Source organism: Terrapene carolina, unplaced genomic scaffold (assembly GCF_002925995.2).
Source record: "Terrapene carolina triunguis isolate 2854851 unplaced genomic scaffold, T_m_triunguis-2.0 Scaffold42, whole genome shotgun sequence".
In the NCBI taxonomy this organism is placed as follows: Eukaryota; Metazoa; Chordata; order Testudines; family Emydidae; genus Terrapene; species Terrapene triunguis.
The window spans coordinates 10,980,547-11,000,587 of NW_020664393.1; the positions used below are offsets into that span (position 1 = coordinate 10,980,547).

Consider the following 20,041-nt stretch of genomic DNA (forward strand, 5'->3'; position numbering starts at 1 on the left):
AGGATGTGAATACAGGGGTGCCTAGGGTCATAGATGGCATGCTTGCTGGAATCATTAAAACAAACTTATGCATGTATCAACATTTTATGCATGATTTGTGAGGTTACATGGAAGATGTAGCAATATCTCGGTAATTAGGGAAAGACACTCTTCACCTATCAAAATATGTAGCTCTGAATATAGTGTGAATTACAGAATTCATTTCTCATGCAGACAAAAATAAAAAAATAATAAAAAAACCTGTACGGTTTCTATTCATCCTAGAAAAGATAAAGATCAGAGTTGAAGTGATGCCAAGAAAAATAGACTGCCTACAAATGAACACTAGATCATATATTTACTGTGTTTTAATATTGTAAGGCAGAGACTTGGGATGTGTTTTATACACAACAGGGAACCTTTTGACACAGACAAAATACCTTTTGATTCAAACAAATCACAAATGATTTTTTTCCTGTATTTAGTGAACTACTGTATAGCCTCTAAATCCAAAAGCCATAACAATCAAAATCATCACAGGCTGGTTTGACATGGAACTAAGGAGAAGAACACTACTTATTGCTTCTGGTGCTTATGATTGTGACATTCATATTGATGGAAGCAGATTCTGAAATTTATATTATGCTTCCATTTTTACTTATTTGTGAGCAAATAGGATGAATTGACTTACGGGTTCCATTGGTGAAGTGCATTATGTTGTTTTTGGTTAGCACACCGTTTCTGACCTAACTGAAAATCACTGTCTCCACTGGAAGTGATGTCTTGATGAGATAATCTGTGGTGACAAGATTTATTATGCTTGTGCTCCCATAGTAATGCAGGAGATATTCAGTGACTAATAAAACCAGCTGGCTACACTTTGTGAAGTTTGCATTACACTGGAATACAAAAGAGAAGATGGCAATGGAAACATTGCAGCCTATCCCAAAAAGCACGAAAATTGGAAATGAAGATGTTAAGAAAATCAAGAAGTTCAGCTTCCTGGTGCATGGAGATGGCAGCTATCAGAATGACATCCAGAGGCATCTGCCAATGGTGTATTCAGTACTCGTAAATTAAAGATCATTTGAAGACAACAGTGCCAGAAATCATGAACATAAGAATGGTGAAGCCTCCGAGTTAGCCTATTGCTATGCACGTCTGCAAAGGCTGGAATGGGAGGCAGTGTCTTTACTAATGCAATGTTCCTGCTATATACTGAAGTGTTGGAGAGAAAAGACAAATATTGCAGCAAAGCAACAGTATGGAATGAAACAGGTGAGAAGGAGGAACTATGGGGATGCTGTATGATGGCAACGAGGAATGCCAAAATAAATAAAGATCAAAGGAAAGGCACAGGATATGGTAGGTACACAACATCAAACAATGTGTTAGTGAGGGCAAGAGTAGAGGAGTATACAGCAAAAGTGTGCAGTGCAAGAACTGATGCATTGTTCCTCTTTTGTAATTATAATAATATGTACAAAGTGTGCTTTAGTTATATCAAATTGTAGTTTTTAACATCTAAAACTTTTAAATGTAATGGGCAACTTCCTAGCCTCAGCTACACTTATGAAACCTTCCCTAATTCTTGAAAGTCGGGTGGGCAGATCAGGGATATTATGTACATCCCCATTTTCTCGCTTTAAAAAAAAAAAAAATCCACATGGATCTAATTCTTTTAAACTGAGGCCTTTTACATTGTGAAGGGGCCTTAATGTAAATGAGAATTAGGCCCCAAGAGTTTATACTTAAACACAAAAGGAGGAGCCTATAGGCTCAAGAGATTGCATCACTGGGGAAATGATATGGTAATTATTCTTCTGTGTTCTCCATTTGTCACTGATTTCAAAAGACCGTTGTCCTTTGTTTTGAAGAGCACAGCATTCTGAATGTTCAAAAGTCTCTTTTCATCAGGCCCTAGATTCATAGATTACACAACCAGAAATGACCAATACAATAATCTAATCTGACCTCTTGCCTAACACAGGCTAGAGAACCTCACCCAGTAATTCCTGCATCAAGCCCATAACTTCTGTTTGAGCTCGGAAGAGAAGAATGATAAACTCAGGAATGCCCACCTCTGTCAGGGCCGTTCACTTCACATGTAATTCACAGTTAAGCATAGTGAGAACTGTTTCCAATAACCTTTCAATTTACCATGCTGTGCAAGATGCAAGAAGCTCTCTTTTAAAAAAAAAAGAAAATATTTTCTGCTGCTACCCCTTTGAAAAATAGCCTGTAGAATAGTGTAGTTCATATGTAGAGCTGATGGACAACTCTTTATTAGTATGGGGAAAGTGTTTTTTTTCTTAAGTCATTTTCACACTTCAGTTCTCTGAATCAATTCCTTAGCTCCTAAAGAAATCTGAACATGCTAAGGTATGGAAATGTACAGTTAGGACATCCAAAGAATCTTAACTCTGACCTTTAGTGACACCATGCATAATGGCCACAAATGCACGGATATCGCTGCCTATCATGTTAACCAATACTGTCTCATTGTTTCTTGGTACTCCCCAATCAGTAGGTCTGTATCCATCTGTTTTCGCTTGTCTTATATTTAGATTATAACCTCTTTGTGGCTTGGACTCTCTTCTTATTCTGTGTTTGTACAGCACCTAGCATAAAGGGGCCCTGGTCCTTAGGATTGCTAGGGGCTATAGTAATACAAATAAGAAATAATAGCTGTAAGATTACGACTAAGGCATCTTTGTGATTGTAGCCTCAGATTAAATTAAACTAATATTTGAAGACAGAAGAAGAAAAACATGTAATGTCTCTCCCTCTCATGGTATCACTACAGGGCAGAGTTCCAGGTGCTTAATTTCTTAAGGAAAACATGTTTAATATCTAAAGTAATTAATAGAATTACTTGTAAAATCTCAGATAAATAATTCTATACTCCAAAAGTAAGTGCTGTAATTCTGGAGAGGATATGCTGTGTTTTTCAGGCATAACATATTGTCTGAAATTCCTGCTTTCAGTGCAAAACTCAAGCTGGTAACCATTCTAAACACTGAACTCACACGTGTAAGATGCAGCTTTGAACCACTACAATAGAATACTGCAGTACTTTTTGTAAAGTATATGGGGTAATCTCTGATATTTGATACACTAAGTAGCATACACTCTTCTACTAATAGAAGATAATGCTCTAGAACTAAATTAGCTTAATTACAGTTTATCACTAAAGCAGATCAAGTAAGTTAGTTTAAATGAAGTTGGGGCTGTTAGTAGGTTTCCTGAGAAGATTATCAAGAGTTAAAGAAAACTTTTTAAGTAACACTGCATTTTAGCCCTGCACTTGATATTCATGTCACCTAAAACAGACTCTAGATTTTCTTCAGGCCTCAAAGAAAAAGTATAAAGGATGAAAGACACCCTTACATGTTATCGGACTGGTCTCCTCGATTCCATGACCTCCATTTTTTTTAAAAAATCAGAACTGCTGAGGCCTGTAAACCCTTAAGTGAACCAGCCGATTTAGTTTTTGTTGTATCAGCACAAAACCGATAAAACCAGTGCATACGACGCTCTCTCCTTTGTAACGGCAGTTTTCATGGTCCATAGAGCACAAATGAAGAAAGGTAGGAAAGGTGTTCCTGCCAAGAATGGAGTTTCAGGGAATGAAAAATGAAGTGCTGAGAAAAATATATTTTACTGTGCCGCCAACTGTGCTGGCTTTTTGTTTCAGGAAAACAAAGATAACACAAATTTAATATTTAAGAAAGTAGTTAGAGGTAAAGCTAATGAATTAATAGTTAATGCTGAAGTACTGCAATGTTTTCCTTGACAACATTTCACTAGCCAGTTCTTACCTGGAAATAAGTAAAAATTTTGTAGCATGAAAATCACTAATGAATTTCAGAAAATTTTCTTCTCTTGCATATCAGATTATTGCATTATTACCTTGCATATCAGATTATCATCATCTGGATTATTACCAGATTCACAATGATTCTTTCTACAGAAGAGTATGAAAGACGACAAGTTAAGGGTGATGCTTTCTACACTGCCGTAGGTTTTATTAATAGATGCAACACATTAGACAAATATAATTTCATCTAATTTTAAAGAATATTTTATACTCAAATGGCTTTAGAAAGGCAAATGAATTCTTCACCTCTGTTCATTCTGCCTGCTGTCAAATACAAATTAGAATTTAGGACTCTGCATTAGAATACTTGGCCTCCATTATATCCAAACACAGTCTCATCTTCTACAAGCAGTGAGACAATAGTGTCGTCAATATTTGTGTCACTCTTGAAAGATGAAACTGAGAATTTAGTCCACAAATCCTGACAAAGAAAAGTTTACTTACAGCTGCCAGACTGAGATTTTATTACAACAACCTATGTTTAACTATAGCAACACTCACATAGCTGCGATATTGGTATAGCAACTGTTCATGCAACATTTCATGATAAAGTTTATTACACACTATGCTGGAAAGATTTAGCTCGTGCTGAGATTTGAAACAGACTGATCAGGAGTGCTAGGATTCAAACTTACAGCCTCTCATAGCTGCCTTGCTCAAGACCTCAGCAATTTAAAACAAAACAAAACCAGTAACCTTTATTTTCCAACCTGCTGCCCAATGTCTTTAGGAATAAATATTGTGCTTTTATCTCCACAGTGCTTGGAACTGAAGTTCCATTAGCAGGTTGTCCACTCTGTATCTGGGTAGAATAAGCATCAGCACTAATTGATGTCCACACTTAATCCCCATCAAAACAAATCTAATACCACCAAAACAGGATTTTATATATAGTTTCTTCCAAGCAGCTCCATCCCATCAGCCATGTTGCTAAAGCCATCCAAAAAAACATTGTACAGCTAAAAATCTATAATAATCTTCAGCATTTCCTCACAAATTAGCTTGTGTAAAAACATTTGACAGTACCTAGTCTGAGAGAAGCCCACATCAGGGGTCTTTTTGTAGTGATGGGGTTTGGACTCAGCATTGCTTTTATTTCAGTAAATAAATTACCAACAATGCTGGAACATATGTGCTGGGTGAGAACAGCTGAGTCTCTATCTGTAATCATCTGATCTTGGTCACTAGAATGGTGCAGTTATTTCAGGCAAACAGGACTGATGGCATATGTAGTTCATATCAAAGGTGTAGAGGAGTCTACTATAATGATCTGAAAAGCAGTTTGTTGTTAGCAAGCCTGTCAGTCCTTGGAATAATTCTGGCAGTTTTATCTTGAAGCTTCTTCAGTCTCCTAAAACAACATATTTGACGTGATGGACAATGCAACATTTTAAGAGCTGCTTTCCTCCAAACAACTGAGAGGTTAAAAAGGAATTTTAAAGGTCTAGGATGACAGACTGCAATAAAGGACACTGCAGCTTTTAAAATCACCTGATTCTGGAGGAATACACCAACCAGCTTAGTGGCCTGTATGCTTTACCCCACCACACAGATGGGTGTATTCTCCTTGCATTCTTGTAGTCACTCTGCCTGCCATCACACAATGTTTCTGGGAGCTATTGCCAGGACGTAGCCTCCGCCCCTGACATGACAAAGGCAGAGGCCATAATCAGAGCTGTCCAAAAATTGGGGATTTTGATTCTCATCGGATTTTGGTATTTATGAATAAACTTTTGTTCCAGTTTGCTAGGATGCTCTGCTGACATATACATAATAATGTATTTGGTTGCAAATTAATGATGCAAAAGCAGTGCTAATATGAGCTCATATCAAGCTTGGTCACAGAAACTACGTGCAGATTAAAAATATAAGCGACAGAAGTAAGTTGTGAGATGTGGGGTGGGCAGGGTCTGTCAAAATGTATGCACCATGCATTGAGTTTCCTGATTCTAAAATGGCACGTCTTCCACAGCTACAGGTTGCCCTGCAGATTTTGGGACATAAGGTGAAAAAAATTACAGTCTATGGTTTCCTTCTCAGTTGCAGCTTTTTTCTCTGAGCACCTACATGCAGACTAATGCCTGAAAATAGACTGTTAAAATTAATCATCATTAACATAAAAAAGCTAGGTTAAAATAATATTAAAATTGAACCACATAGAGCAAAACAAGGAGATTTAGAGTGTGGCAACTTGTTGATACATTAGCATCCTCTGTGGCAAGAACATATGCTACATTAGAGTTTATTGTAAGACTCCAGTACAAAGCACAAGTGAGTTAAGAGAGCATCCAAGCCATTAGAGTGTATACGGCTAGGAGAACTAATAGTAAAATCAACTTCCATAAGGCACTGGAGCAGCATCATCAAATATAATTAGGTGTCAAACTGACTCAAAACAAAATGCTTTGATTCAGTTCAACAACCCAAAATGTTTAGATTCATGTCCAATCACCCAAAACCAAAAATATTTCATTTTGATTTTACCAACAGAACACTAAAAAGTTTTGGCAAAACTCAACATTTTCCCAATGAAAATTTTAATTTTGCAGAAACTACATTTTCCATATATTTTTTGTACTGCTGTTGATGAGGGTCTGAATAGGTATTAAATACACTATTTTACATCAATACATTTCTCATAATATGTGATAAAAGCAATTAAATCTCAGGCTCCAAAGTACCTGGAGTCACAAGGGAATTTTATTCCCAAATTAAATGTTGCACAAGTGGTTTGGAATATTATTTCTTCTCCTCCTCCCCCGCTCCTCGCCATACTCCTCTGAAGCATTCTACAAGTGTCAGAATTAGGATATCAGACTTGTGGAACCAATGGTATGATCCAATATGGTAAATCATATGTTTCATGAATACGTCATGTACTGATAAATGCTATGCCAGTTCTCAAAACACTGATTGTATTGATGATTATATAGTATTTTCAGACGTGCCAAGGACAATAGACATTTCTTGCAGGGAACTGCTATAATGCTGTTTCTGTTGTTAAGCTGTCAGTAAACGTATGTCAACCAGATGTCAAAAGTCATTTTGCTATTGATCTGGCATCACACCGATGGCAAACGAAATTACTGACTGACCGTCTGAGTGGCTGGCAAGTTATTTAAATTGATACATTTGTTAGCCTAACTGCCAAAACAACTCAAGCTCTTCTGGGCATTACTGATTCATTCTTCTGAGCAGATTTCAAATGATAATGATTTAATGTTTTTTTCCCCACCAAAGTGATTCTGTTCCTCATTTTATTTTTTTAATTTTTCCATGTGTGAAAATTAGATGTATAATTCCTCATGGTACATATGTCCTTATTCAATAATTGCTTGTTGAATAACTGCTTTAAAATGATTTTATTGCAGAATAACTAAAGGTGTAGCAAGCAATTGTAATAAAAGTAAATGCCATCATTACTCACTATAAAACATTGCAAACTGTATTGCTCAAAGTAATCTTTTAGGACTACAAGTTATTACAAAAATCATTTGAAGGAATAGGAAAGCTAACATTTTCTTCTACAAATTGCATTTGCTACTAATGTTTCCTTAGTTTCCATATATTATGACACCATTAAATAACATAGCTATGTTAATAACTCTGTAATTCCATCTTGAGCTCTGAATGATGTTAAACTCACAAAAGCATTATTCTGGTTTATATTGTCACATGTGCACCGCAAGCAAACCAGCCTTACCACTTGCAAACAGGAGTAAAGAATTGGCTTTTGAAAGCTGAATATTATGAAAGGTGTTGGAGGGCAGTACTGAAAAACAAAGTTCTCTGTGTAGCCAAAGAAGAGGAATTGTACAGACACTAACAATGCAAACACCTTTCCCTGTCATGGGTGACAGTGAAGCCATTTTCTGGATGAACCACTTTCTGAATACTCCATATTGAGTATCTGTCCTCTGCTGAGAATGCTAAAAATGGTGCCAGTTCACATATTTTTTTCCTGCTGTAAACATAAGTCAAAAACTACCTGTACTGAGACACCACTAACTCATTTCACAACAGCCATTGAACAGTTGCTAGATGTTAACTATTGTATGTCACCAATTATGTGGATCATTTTTTTTAAAATCACTATTTCTAAGGTCCCTGGCTCTATAAACTCATTTACAATTTCTTAAGCCACCCGGTTGCTATAAAAAAAACATTTAATATATAATTTTAAAATTAGCAAATGTCTTGGCATTCAAGAGAAATAATCATTCAAGCTTCACCTTGGGCTTTATATGTCACTGCCACTTTTGGATAAATAATACTTGATGGCATATCTAGTTTCCTTATCCAGATGGTTAAAAATATGAAATATAACTAGTGAACCCAACATATCCATTATTTCTAAAATATTACTTCAAAATACCTCCCAAAGTTAATATTAACTGTGCAAGGTCACAGAGGCCATGGGGAAATTTAAGTCTTATACCTTCTGCCGCCTTACAGGAAATTTACCAAAATAACTACTTCACTTTCCCATTTGTTCAGTACTTTTCAGATATTCAGTTGTCAAACTATCACCACTCTTTCAGATTTCAAAATATCAAATGTAACTCGCCTAACATTCAGTAACATTTTAATTTGTAAGAATCATAGCAAACATTTGCAAACCTGGTGCCCTCAAGTTAGTTACCTAAATCCATACTTAAGTACCCAAATGTGGCCTGATTTTCTGAACATTGAAGTCAATGGGATGTGCAGAAGCCACTGAAAAGTTGGTTATTATTTAGGTGTCTATTTATGGATTTACATGCCAAGCTTTAGGCACCCAAGTTTGAACATCTGGTGTAGTATTTTTGTTTTGTTTTTAAGATCGAGGAGAACAAAGATTGAAACTACAAGATCTCATTTTATAAATAGCCTAACAAAGAAGCAACTAAATAAATATCTACTAAATGTTATAAAAGAACTGTTCTGGACTTAGACCTTACATACAAAGGATAGACCTCTCTCCCAAATTCTTAGTGGGAAAGGCTCATGCAGAGAAATCATTTAGCTTCTCTGCAATGTCTTTGCCCTCAATTTATTATCTACTATTACATGACACGTGGTTGGCTAAAAAAAATCTCTCAAATTTGCAATTTCATTGTACATTTTTGTTTAGAGTAATAATGGTCAACCCTCCCCCCCGCCCAAACAAACCGATAAAAACAAACGATTTTTCCTTCCCTCCCCAAGAAACAAATTTTTGGATTATATTTTCATTAAAACACCAAAATAATAAAATTTCAACCAGCTCTTGTTTAGAGATACCTATGCCTGCCTCCCTCCCTGATTCTGGTAAAGTATGTTTTAAATCCTTAGACTCAGAAAAGAGGCTACTTAATTTCCTCACTTTTGGCTTTAGGATCCTCATTGATTTGAAATTCTCCTTTCTGAACTTTACTGTGATTAAGAGCTAGTTTTGGTTAGGAGCCCTCCTTCTTAGGATATTCACCTTAATTATATTGTGGCCACTATTACCTGTTGGCCCAACTATTTCTACTTCTTGACCCAAGTGCTGTGAGTTACGCAGTGCTAAACTGAGGGCACGTCTTCACTACCCACTGGATCGGCGGGTAGCAATCGATCTATTGGGGATCGACTTATCATGTCTAGTGAAGACGCGATAAAATCGATCCCCGATGGCTCTGCCGTCGACTCCGGAAATCCACCGTGGCAAGAGGCGGAAGCGGAGTCGACGGCGGTGCGGCAGCGGTCGACTCGCTGCCGTCCTCACAGCCAGGTAAGTCGACCTAAAATACGCAACTTCAGCTACGCTATTCACGTAGCTGAAGTTGCGTATCTTAGGTCGACCCCCCCCCCGTAGTGTAGACCTAGCCTGAGACTGCAGTTCTCAGACTGAATAGCTCAGCTGAGCGCTGGAGAAATCAGCATGAGCAAGTATGAAGAAATGCTCCTTCTCTTGTGTGCTCTAGAACCAGCCGATCCAAGAAGCACCTGCTTAAGCTGTGAAGAAATTGCTTCTCTAAAGCACCATTTGTGAAGTGCTCTGACATCTAATGATGAAAAAGATCTATATAAAAGCTTGGCATTATTATTATTATTAGACCATTTTATTTGTGGGAACCTGAAGCAGCCACTATTATTGTTTCATTTCATAGTTAGTTACTTCCTTGATCTGCCTCAGCATTGTGCATTCCATATCCTTTTCCTGATCAGGATGCTAGTAATTTACCCCTACTAATTTGTATTCTTCTTATTCAGTTCTACTGTACGTCTATTTGATTAGATTCTATGGAATCTTCTAGGCTTTGTGTTATTTTCAACCCAAATCTGTCCTCCCTTTATAGTTTATAGACAGGTATTATCTTGTCAGTCCAACATTAATTTTAAACCTCAAAATAGTTTAGTCTGAAAAAGCAGTCAAAATACCAAATAAACAGTAACAATATTAAATGTCATATTAACAAGAACCACAACATCTCTTCTTTGCATTATATTATTGTTCTTCATTGGCTTGACCATTAAGGTAACCTGAAAAGATAAAGAATAACGTTCTAATAACTTTACCAATTTGTTTTGCATGGCTATACAAGGGAGGGAGAGGAGTTATTTAAGTTAAGCACCAATGTGGACACAAGAAAAATGGATATAAACTGGCCATCAACAAATTTAGGCTCAAAATTAGGTGAAGGTTTCCAACCATCAGAGGAGTGAAGGTCTGGAACACCCTTCCAAGGGGAACAGTTCGGGGGACAAAATCTGTAACTGGCTTGAAGACCGAGTTTGATAAGTTTATGGAGGCGATGGTATGGTGGGACTGTCTATGATAGCATGTGGCCCATCGGCGACTACAAGTAGCAAAAATCCCCAGTGGCTGGAGATGGGACAATAGATGGGGATGGCTCTGAGTTATTACAGAGAATTCCTTCCCAGGTATCTGCCTGATGGGTCTTGTCCACATGCTCTGGTTCTAACTGATCAACATATTTGGGGTCGGGAGGGAATTTTCCCCTGGATCAGATTGGCAGAGACGTTGGGTGGTTTTCACCTTCCTCTGCAGCATGGGGTCACTTGCAGGTTTAACCTAGTGTAAACTGTGCATTATCTGGAACTTGAAGTCTTTAAACCATGATTTGAGGACTCAGTAACACAACCAGAGGTTAGGGGTCTATTTCAGGAGTGAGTGGGTAAAGTTCTGTGACCTGCAATGTGCAGGAAGTCAGACTAGATGATCATGATGGTCCTTTCTGACTTTAAAGTCTATGAGTCTGAGTCTATTGGCAACCAATTTAGAGAGGCCTATTCAGCATGCTTGTTTGCTTATGCCTCATGCTAACATCCTAGCTCCTATTCCAATGTGAGGTTTCAGCATACATAATGCCATAAATCCCAGCTACCACACCATTCTGCTGGAGCATGAAGCCAGTCCCATATAGAGTCAAGTAGATCCCTTTAAAATTTAGGGTAAATCCTATTCTTACCTCTAGGGTGAGTAGGACCCCCGGACGCAATAACCAGTTTGCTGCTGTTGTACAATGTGGGGAGGAGGCTGCATTGGACAAAGTCATAGAAGTGTGTACCTCTGTGTGGCATAGAGCCCAGCTTTATAGCAATTCCCCGCATGGCAATACACACTTGGGCTTTATTCACACTGGGAAAGTGAGCTGTGTTAGGCCTGGTCTACACTAGGACTTTAATTCGGATTTAGCTGCGTTAATCCGAATTAACCCTTCACCCGTCCACACTACAGAGCCAGTTAATTCGAATTAAAGGGCACTTAAAATCGATTTCTGTACTCCACCTCGACGAGCGGAGTAATGCCTAAATCAATTTTGTTAATTCGAATTAGGGTTAGTGTGGCCGCACACCACCGAATTACTGTGTTTAAGTTAATGGGGTAGTGTGGCCGCACACCACCGAATTAATGTGGTTAAAAACCGAATTAAGGTGCTTAGTGTGGCCGCGCACAATCGAATTTATACAACCTGTTTCCCAAATTCGAATTATCTAAATTCGGATTAATCCTGTAGTGTAGACATACCCTTAGAAAACGTATTAACTAACAATCACAACCAGCTAGTCCATTGTAAATTCAGACAGTCCTGCTTTACACTAGGTGTGTAACACTGATTTAATTATAATGTGTTAATGTTTTCTGACACAACACATTTCCCCAGGGTAGACAAAGCCCCAAAGGTGGGCCAGGATAATAGGATCTACCACTGTATTATTTCTCAGGTCTTCCTCCCCTTCCCTTGCAAAGGAAATATTCTAGGAGTAGCAGCTCCATTGCTAGCCTCAGCTTTGGAAAGAGGATTTCTTCACACTTCCTCATGCTGATCTCTCCAGCACCCAGCTGAGTCATTCATTCTGGGAACTGCATTTGTCCTACAGTGCAGGTTATTTCAAAGAGTCTTTATATTACTATTATTAATAATGTATCCTTTGGACTACAATAAGATTCTGTGACTGCAGGACAAGATAGACAGGTATCATTGCATTTGGAATGTATTTTCAGATACATAACCATCAACACTGATAGCCAGGACTAAAGCATATCAATGGATCACCTTGAATGATCTTTGTAATGGTTTGGTATGCTCCTCCCACCCAATTTTATATCTCTCCCCCACTCTCTGCTGTCTGTGGATAAACTAGATTGCTAAAATCCTGAGATGACAAGACAATCTCTAATGTAAGGTATACTTACAAAATGCAGTCATTCCAAACTCTTCCTTTATTCTACAGAGAAATTACTTATACCAGCCTACGGTAACTAAGTTTTTCTCTTTGAAAACAAGTTTTCATAATTCTGTTTGATCTTTCTCTAGAATTTTCCATCTCTCTCTTCCTATTGATTAGTGAAAAAAATGAGGTTTACTTTATCTCACTTCTTCAGTCCTGAATGCTTGTCTTAAAAATCTCTGCTGAGAATTCATTAAAACATGCCCACTGTGCCTCGGCAATCTGAATCTGATTTTGTGACCTTTATGTCTTGCTTTAAAATTTTCAATCTGTTTTAAAATCACTAGCTTAGGTATTTTTGCTTTTCCTGCACCAAAACACTCCATCTTGACCTCAGCTGCTTTGACCCTCACCCACGTATTGTAGGATTAATGCCTAAAATAGAGCTATAATGAGCTGGTCAAAGCAAATGCTTAATGTTTGTCTCCTTTGTTATTTTTTTTTTCCTTTTGAGTCTTTTGATATATATGAATGTGCGTCAGATGGAAAGCCAACAAGAGGCTTATGGCAATCTTATTTTCTCCCCTTTAAACAGGTTTTATCTAAACAATTCCAAATACTATAGCCGTAGTGCAGAACCATTTCCCCCTTCCTCTCTCCTTGGAATGCAGAGCAATCCACTTACTCAAAGCATCAAGATATAGAGAAGGAACTAATAGGAGCTCATGCATAAATTTACTCTTCGAGATCAACTTGCTGACCCTTCTGTGAAGACAATGATTAAGCTATTTCTTCCTGTCTACACAGTTGTGCCAGACGGATTCAGAGTATATGCTAGTCTGCTTTATTATTTTTTCCTTCATTAATATTAATATTTATTGCTGAGGAGAGCCACAAGAAAGCTAGCCAGTCACATTAATTAATGCATGTAAGATAAGGCAAACTGCATACACCCTAAACGCCAGCTACAACGCTTTTTATTACTAAGCTAGATTTAACTGATAGCTCTCCATCTCATTGAAACCATGACTAGAAATTGCTTTACTCTCCCTCCACCCCCAATAATGACTGCTGTATCCCACTATTAATATGAATTAATTCCTATGATTCATTGAAACCACACTCAAATAGACACTTAGGCCATCTGTCAAAATAGAGGCCACCTGCAAGGCTGGTCAGAAACTTAGTTATGTGGGTAGAAGGGTTTTGGTGGGTACTGCTTGATGAACATATATGTATCTGTGTACAGAAGTACCCAGAGAACTAACACAGTTTTGCATGATACTAGCTTGAGAATTAAATTAGGTAGACAAAACAGATTTGACAGGAGTAATCCTCCCTGCTCTGCAGCTTTCCCTAACCCTTAGTTTATGGAAGGTCTGAGGAGTTGGGAGATAGAGCTGCTTGTCTCTGGAAGAGCATGCTAAGTCTTGCGGTAGGAAGGGCTTGGAGGCCCACAGCAAATCTAGGACTCAGTACAGGGCTAATTCACCTAACCCAGTGGATCTTCCCAACTACACATTCTAAGCAGCTCGGGAATGAGGCTCCACTCATGTATACATCAGGTTACAGGAAGGGAGGGAGTGAAATGTCCCACTAATAGGCTGCCCCTCCAATTCACCTTGTGTATCCATTACTTCTTCTGCAAACCTGATACAGGTCTGTCGCATCTTACGTGCATTTAACATGCGCAATTTCAGCTTTACGCGGTCGGCCAAGAGAAAAATAACAATTTTAATATCTGTAGTGTGGGCGATTTCAGCCACCATTACACTCAATGTAATTTTGACTATTCGCGATTTTCGCTTTACGCGCTGACTGCGGAACATAACCCCAGCATAAAATACGACAGACCTGTACAGTATTCAAGAATGGATCCCATTTCTTGTGCACCTACTAAGGTCTGAATAACTAGGTTCCCTGTTCTGTGGCTCTCAGAGTGGGGGCCTTCTCTATTGAAGAAACCAAGAAGTCAGCAGAAAGCAGGGCGGGTGAGAATGGTTGTCTCCCCAAATCCTTGTGAGGACTATTTCAGAAATGAAAGAAATTACTAGACTCACACAGCAAGTCAGGGGCAGGAGCTGGGAACAGAACCCAGGTCTCCTGAGCAGGGCTGGCTGGAAAACAAGAATTCTGTTTTGCAAAGAATTTAGAATTTTGTTTTTGTTTCAATGTGTAAAGAAAACAAGACCTTTCAAAAATGTTATTGAGGGGGAAGGAGAGACAGCAGATGAGCATGCACAAGGCATCCTAGAACAGCAAATGACCCAGTGGTCAGGATACTCACATGGTAAATAGGAGCCTAAGTTCAAGACCCTGCTCTACTTGACTCACAGCAGTGACTTGAACCGGGGTCTCCTACATCCTCGGCAAGGGCTCTAACCATTGGCTACAGATTCACTGTCTTATACAGTCTCAATCTCTCCTGTTGGTGGTGTTTCTCTTTGTAAAAGTAAATATATAGTAGGACAGAGAACGACTGACTCTTTAGCACAGAGGTTAGGACACCTACAAGGTAGAGCAGATACTGGAACCAGCGTCTCCCCCATTCCAGGTAAGTGCCCTAACACCACCCTGCTATGAAGTATTCTTGGCAGGTGTCTCTCTCTCTCTCTCTCTCTCTCTCTGATCGGAATCTCAAACTTGAATCGGAGAAACATTCCTGACAAAAATTTAATCAAGACTAATGTTTCTGGGGAAAGTTTTGGTTTCAACAAACCATTGTTTTCCAGTGGGAAAAAAAAAATAATTGAAAAATTCCTGACCAGCTTTACTCTTGAGTCCCAATCTAGTACTCCATCCACTGCTTCAAACATGTCTGGCTTTCCTGTCATTTCATTCTTAACAGAGAATTTCCTGGAATTTGATTTTTTTAAAATAACAGCTACAGCCTTCTTGTAAGGATTTTTAATCGTTCAGCTCCTGTTAGAATCTTTAATTCTTAGTCCTGCTATGAGTGTAGGGTACTGGACTAGATGACCTTTCAAAGTCCCTTCCAGTCCTATGATTCTATGATATTCTCTCACAAACTTAGCTTTACCTTATCAATGTTTTATAAATAAAGTATAAAGATTCATAGGATGCTACAATAACCATTTGGCCATGAAGGGAAAAGATGAAGAGGTCGCAGAGCTGTAGTGCAGTTTTCAATTAAGCCCAACTTTAGTAAAAAGAATTCCTGTATGCTCATTTGCACGTTTGTAAACTCATGACCATGTGCCTGTTAAACTCAGCATGAGACGTGAACATCAGTAAGGTGCCCATGTTTACATTCCATTGTTGTCACACATGGGACTAGTTAGGAAGAGAGAAAGGGAAAATATTTTAGAAACAGACTGGATTTGGCAAGAGGATAGAGAGAGTGAAACTGACAGAGACAGAGAAACAAACCACAGTCCTTAGGAAACTATGAACCTCAGTATATCGATTAACATCAGCTGAGGATTTGGCCTTATAACAAAAACAGAACAATTAACAAAAAAACTTACAATTACAACTTTGTTTCTTAAAGACACCACAAATTATTGGAATTAACCTATCCCTTAGACTGGCATGTTAAAAGCATTATTAGCATTTATTAATTATTATTATTAAAAGAAAGATTTCTCAGTCCCCTACTTGTTCCCACAGCTCTAGTAAATTGTAGTCCATGAGAAAGAAAGACAGTAGCCATTGATGCAGTTGAAAACTATATTTCTAATATAGTTACAGACCACCACACTGCTTCAAATGTCAGCTGTTAATTGAAAGGAGTGTCTAGAAACCCAACATTGTCTTTTATATATACATATATATGATATTCTGTGACTGCCTGAAAATGATCTGACAGTGTTATCTTGATTAGCTAAGAGATGGAGTTAGTGGGACAGAATCTGGGCCTGCCAGTTTGCTAGCACCAAGCTCTGTGGAGCTATAGATGAAGGAGGAAAGAAGGCAGTTTGGTGGCTATTTGTTCTATCACATCAAGAAGATTCACTTTAAATAGTTTCCAAGGTAACCTGCTCTGAGCCTAGAATCTATAAATAGGGGCACAAATAGGTTTCTAACTCCTAAACAGAAGACCATCAATGACATTATTCTAGGGAAATAAATAAATGAAAATGTGAAGACACGTGAATGAAATAATACAAACAAATAAAGGAGATGATAGTATGGAATTTGAGCATTACATTTAAACACAAACAACAGCCACACATCTGTGATACCCAGAAAAATGGGATTCGCTTTACATAGCTGTACAAATGATAAAAGTGCATGGGTTAATTCCTAGATTCTTATAACTGAATATCATTTAACAGTGTAAGTTATAGATATTTTCATAATGAATAAATAATATAATTTGATTTTTCCAAATAAAAGATTAGAAAATGATTGGATAATAATATAGACTCACATATAAATAGTTTCAAAATATTTTGCATAGGAAGCTGCTGTGAAGCTGTGGCAACCGGAATACTTGTATTTCAATTATTTGTACTGGAATATAACAGATGGTTTGTTTTGTTTCAACTCTGATGTTGCTTTTTATATATAGTATATTATAATAATTTCTTAGGAGACAAGATATTTCTATTAATCATGTATCATAAATGAAGGATTTATAAATAGTATCTTAAGGTGGTACAATATCGGGTCATTTAAAAGAATTAAAATGTACACTGTATAGATCTGCATCTTTTAAGGTCTAATATGCAGTGCTGCCCACATTTATTTCTGTTGCTTATTTGTTTTCAATTAATCTGAACTACAAATGCCCATAAACAGGAAGACTGATACTAAAACATACCTTTTGGATATAGGATTTATTCAGGAATACAGAGATGAGATTCCTGAACTAAATGTTTCAATTGATTTTTAGCTTTTTATTTACTGCTTTTATAGCCAATCTATTTTACGGATTATTTACTCTTGGTTGTTAAAAGAACCATGAAATCACCTGCTAGATTCAAGAGACTGCTTGTATATATTTTCATTAAACTCTTCAGTTCTTTTATAATAGTAAATTTATTCCCTCCCTCAACACCACTCATATTACAAAAGTCCTTCATTACCTATACATTATGCATTTGTTCTGGAGATACTAAATGCTATTTGCTACATGCTAAACTAAAACTTTTGATTTACTGGAGATCTGAAAAGGAAGTAATAATTATGGCACTAAAGACACACGTACAGATGTTTGGGCTCAAGCTGAGGCACAGGCTCTGAAGCCTAGGGATTGTGTGTGGGGGGGACTTTAGAGCCCAAGCCTCAAGGTCTATTCAGCTATTTTTAGTATCTTAGGCCTGGTCTACACTGGGGAGGTGAGGGGGGCGAGCTAAGTCAGTATAAGTTACACAACTTCAGCTACAAAAATAGCGTAGCTGAAGTCAATGTACTTAGAGCTACTTATCGCGGTGTCTTCACTGAGGTAGGTTGACTGCTGATGCTCCCTCATCGACTCCGCCTACACTTCTCGCTCTGGTGGAGTACCGGAGTCGACGGGAGAGTGCTTGGTGGTCGATTTATCGCATCTTCACTAGACGCAATAAATTGACTCCCGCTGGATCGATCGCTCCGGAGATAAGTGTAGGCATGCCCTTAGTGAAAGCTTGAGTCTGTATACCTGAGCTCTGACACTTGTTGCCATGAGTTTCTGCTTGCTGTGTATGTATGCCCTTAGAGAAGTGGTCCCCAAACTGCTAGGGGGGGAATGTTCGGGGGGGGAAGGGGCATGCGGCAGGGCCCAGGCCAGCTCTCACGGGGGGTGGGGAGGGAGCTCCACCAAACCCCACTCTGCCCCCAGACCAACTCTGGCCCCAGACGCAGCTCCATTCCACTCCCAGCCCAACTGCACCCCTGTTCCATCCCCAGCTCCACTCTATCCTGAGCCCCAGCTCTACTCCACCCCCAGCCCAACTCTACCCTTATTCCTTCTCTGCCCCCAGGCCAGCTCCACCTCTACTCCCAGCTCCTCCCCCATCCCGTGTTCTGCCCCTAGCTCTGCCTTCAGCCCAAGCCACTCTGCTGAGGAAGCCTTGGCTATGCAGTAATGGACTGGGGGCACGGACGGATTCCATTACTGGTAAGGGGGGGCATGACAGGAAATGTGAGCACCACGGCCTTGGAGTATAGAAGTGCTTAACTACCCAAGATCAATTGTACCAGCTTCTCTCTGGAGCAGAGAGAATGCTGGGTTATCCAGAAATTGCTAGGAGATGGCCTGATAATCTACTAGATCTTTTCCATCTCTAATTCCAATAATCCTAAAACAGTTATGGAACCTCTTTTCCCCCCTATTATTCTCTCCTGTGGCCCAATCCTGCCAGGTGCTGAGGTGGAATCTGTTTTCACTTAATAGGAGAAAAAAGTATATGAAATGGATGATCTCAGACTAGTTTCGAACAAGTACTGTAGGTGTTCTCATTATAAATACTATCACAGTATGGAGCCTTCATAGTCTCAGCACAAAGGCTCAGGACTGAATTATAATTGGAAACGGAACCACTTTTTAACTGCTAGAACAGTGTGAAGCACACTGTGGACAATGTAGAGGCAGGGGACCATGAAAGGATGCTTATGTTGCGCCTTCACGACACCAAGTTTGTACTGTGCTTCATGGAATTCAGTTTCTACTTCTGTCAAACTGACGTCTTTCAAGGACTAAAAATATATAAAATATCAATTTAAAATTAAATAGAGAAAACCTGTGATGCACACAGTCACTAAGTACACCACACACTTGTAACAGCTGCCATCTTGGCTAACATACTGGGGATTGAATGAGGAAACTCAACAGACCTATATCCTCTATGGACTGGGCACAGAGACAGATAACGTTCTGGCCAGGGTTTCGTAAGTATCTGGTATGTTGGCAAGCTGGCAGCCAGATGCTAATGTGGACATAACCAATTAGATGAGTCATATATATATATATATATATATATATATATATATAGTGACTGCACTTAATTTGCATCCAATAAGTTACCACAGAAGAGACTTGAGTCAGGATGCTTGTAGTCTGCAGATAGGATCTCTGCTGGAATGAGACAAAGGGATGCCCCCCTCTGGTGCTATACTAAGCTTGTCTAATCTTGAAGTCACTTTTTGCTTATCCTTCCAAGGTGTACTGTCTTGGGGGAAGTAAATCAAGTTACATATATACTGTCACAGATCTAGTGAGCACTTCTTCCTGACTACTTACTAGGATTTCCCTGAGGGGAATCCAAATCTCTGTGCTCTGGATTCCCAGGGGTATTTCAAGCTCATGGAACCTGAATGGAGTCCGGACACTATTCCAGTCTTGGGGTCCCTATGCACACTCTCATGGCACAGACCATCGATCTGGCACTCCCCTTCCGAGTTATGGAACTCGCTGTCCATCCACCTAGCCCCTCTGGGTACCGCACTGACCCTCCAATACTTAAGCACACCCCTCTCCCAGAACTCCATTCAACAAGCTTCTGATTTACAGTTTAAATCTCAAGGGCATGCAGTAGTTCTGAAGCAGTCAACACACACACACACACACACACACACACACACACACACACACACACA

At 38.8% G+C, this 20,041-nt stretch overlaps 1 protein-coding gene across 2 annotated transcripts in view; it reads right to left on the reverse strand.

The window, feature by feature from the left end:
- The window catches only part of GRIK2 (glutamate ionotropic receptor kainate type subunit 2), a 568,360-nt gene that overhangs the window by 53,414 nt on the left and 494,905 nt on the right, over positions 1-20,041 (reverse strand). The gene's annotated exons all lie outside the window — the stretch shown is intronic.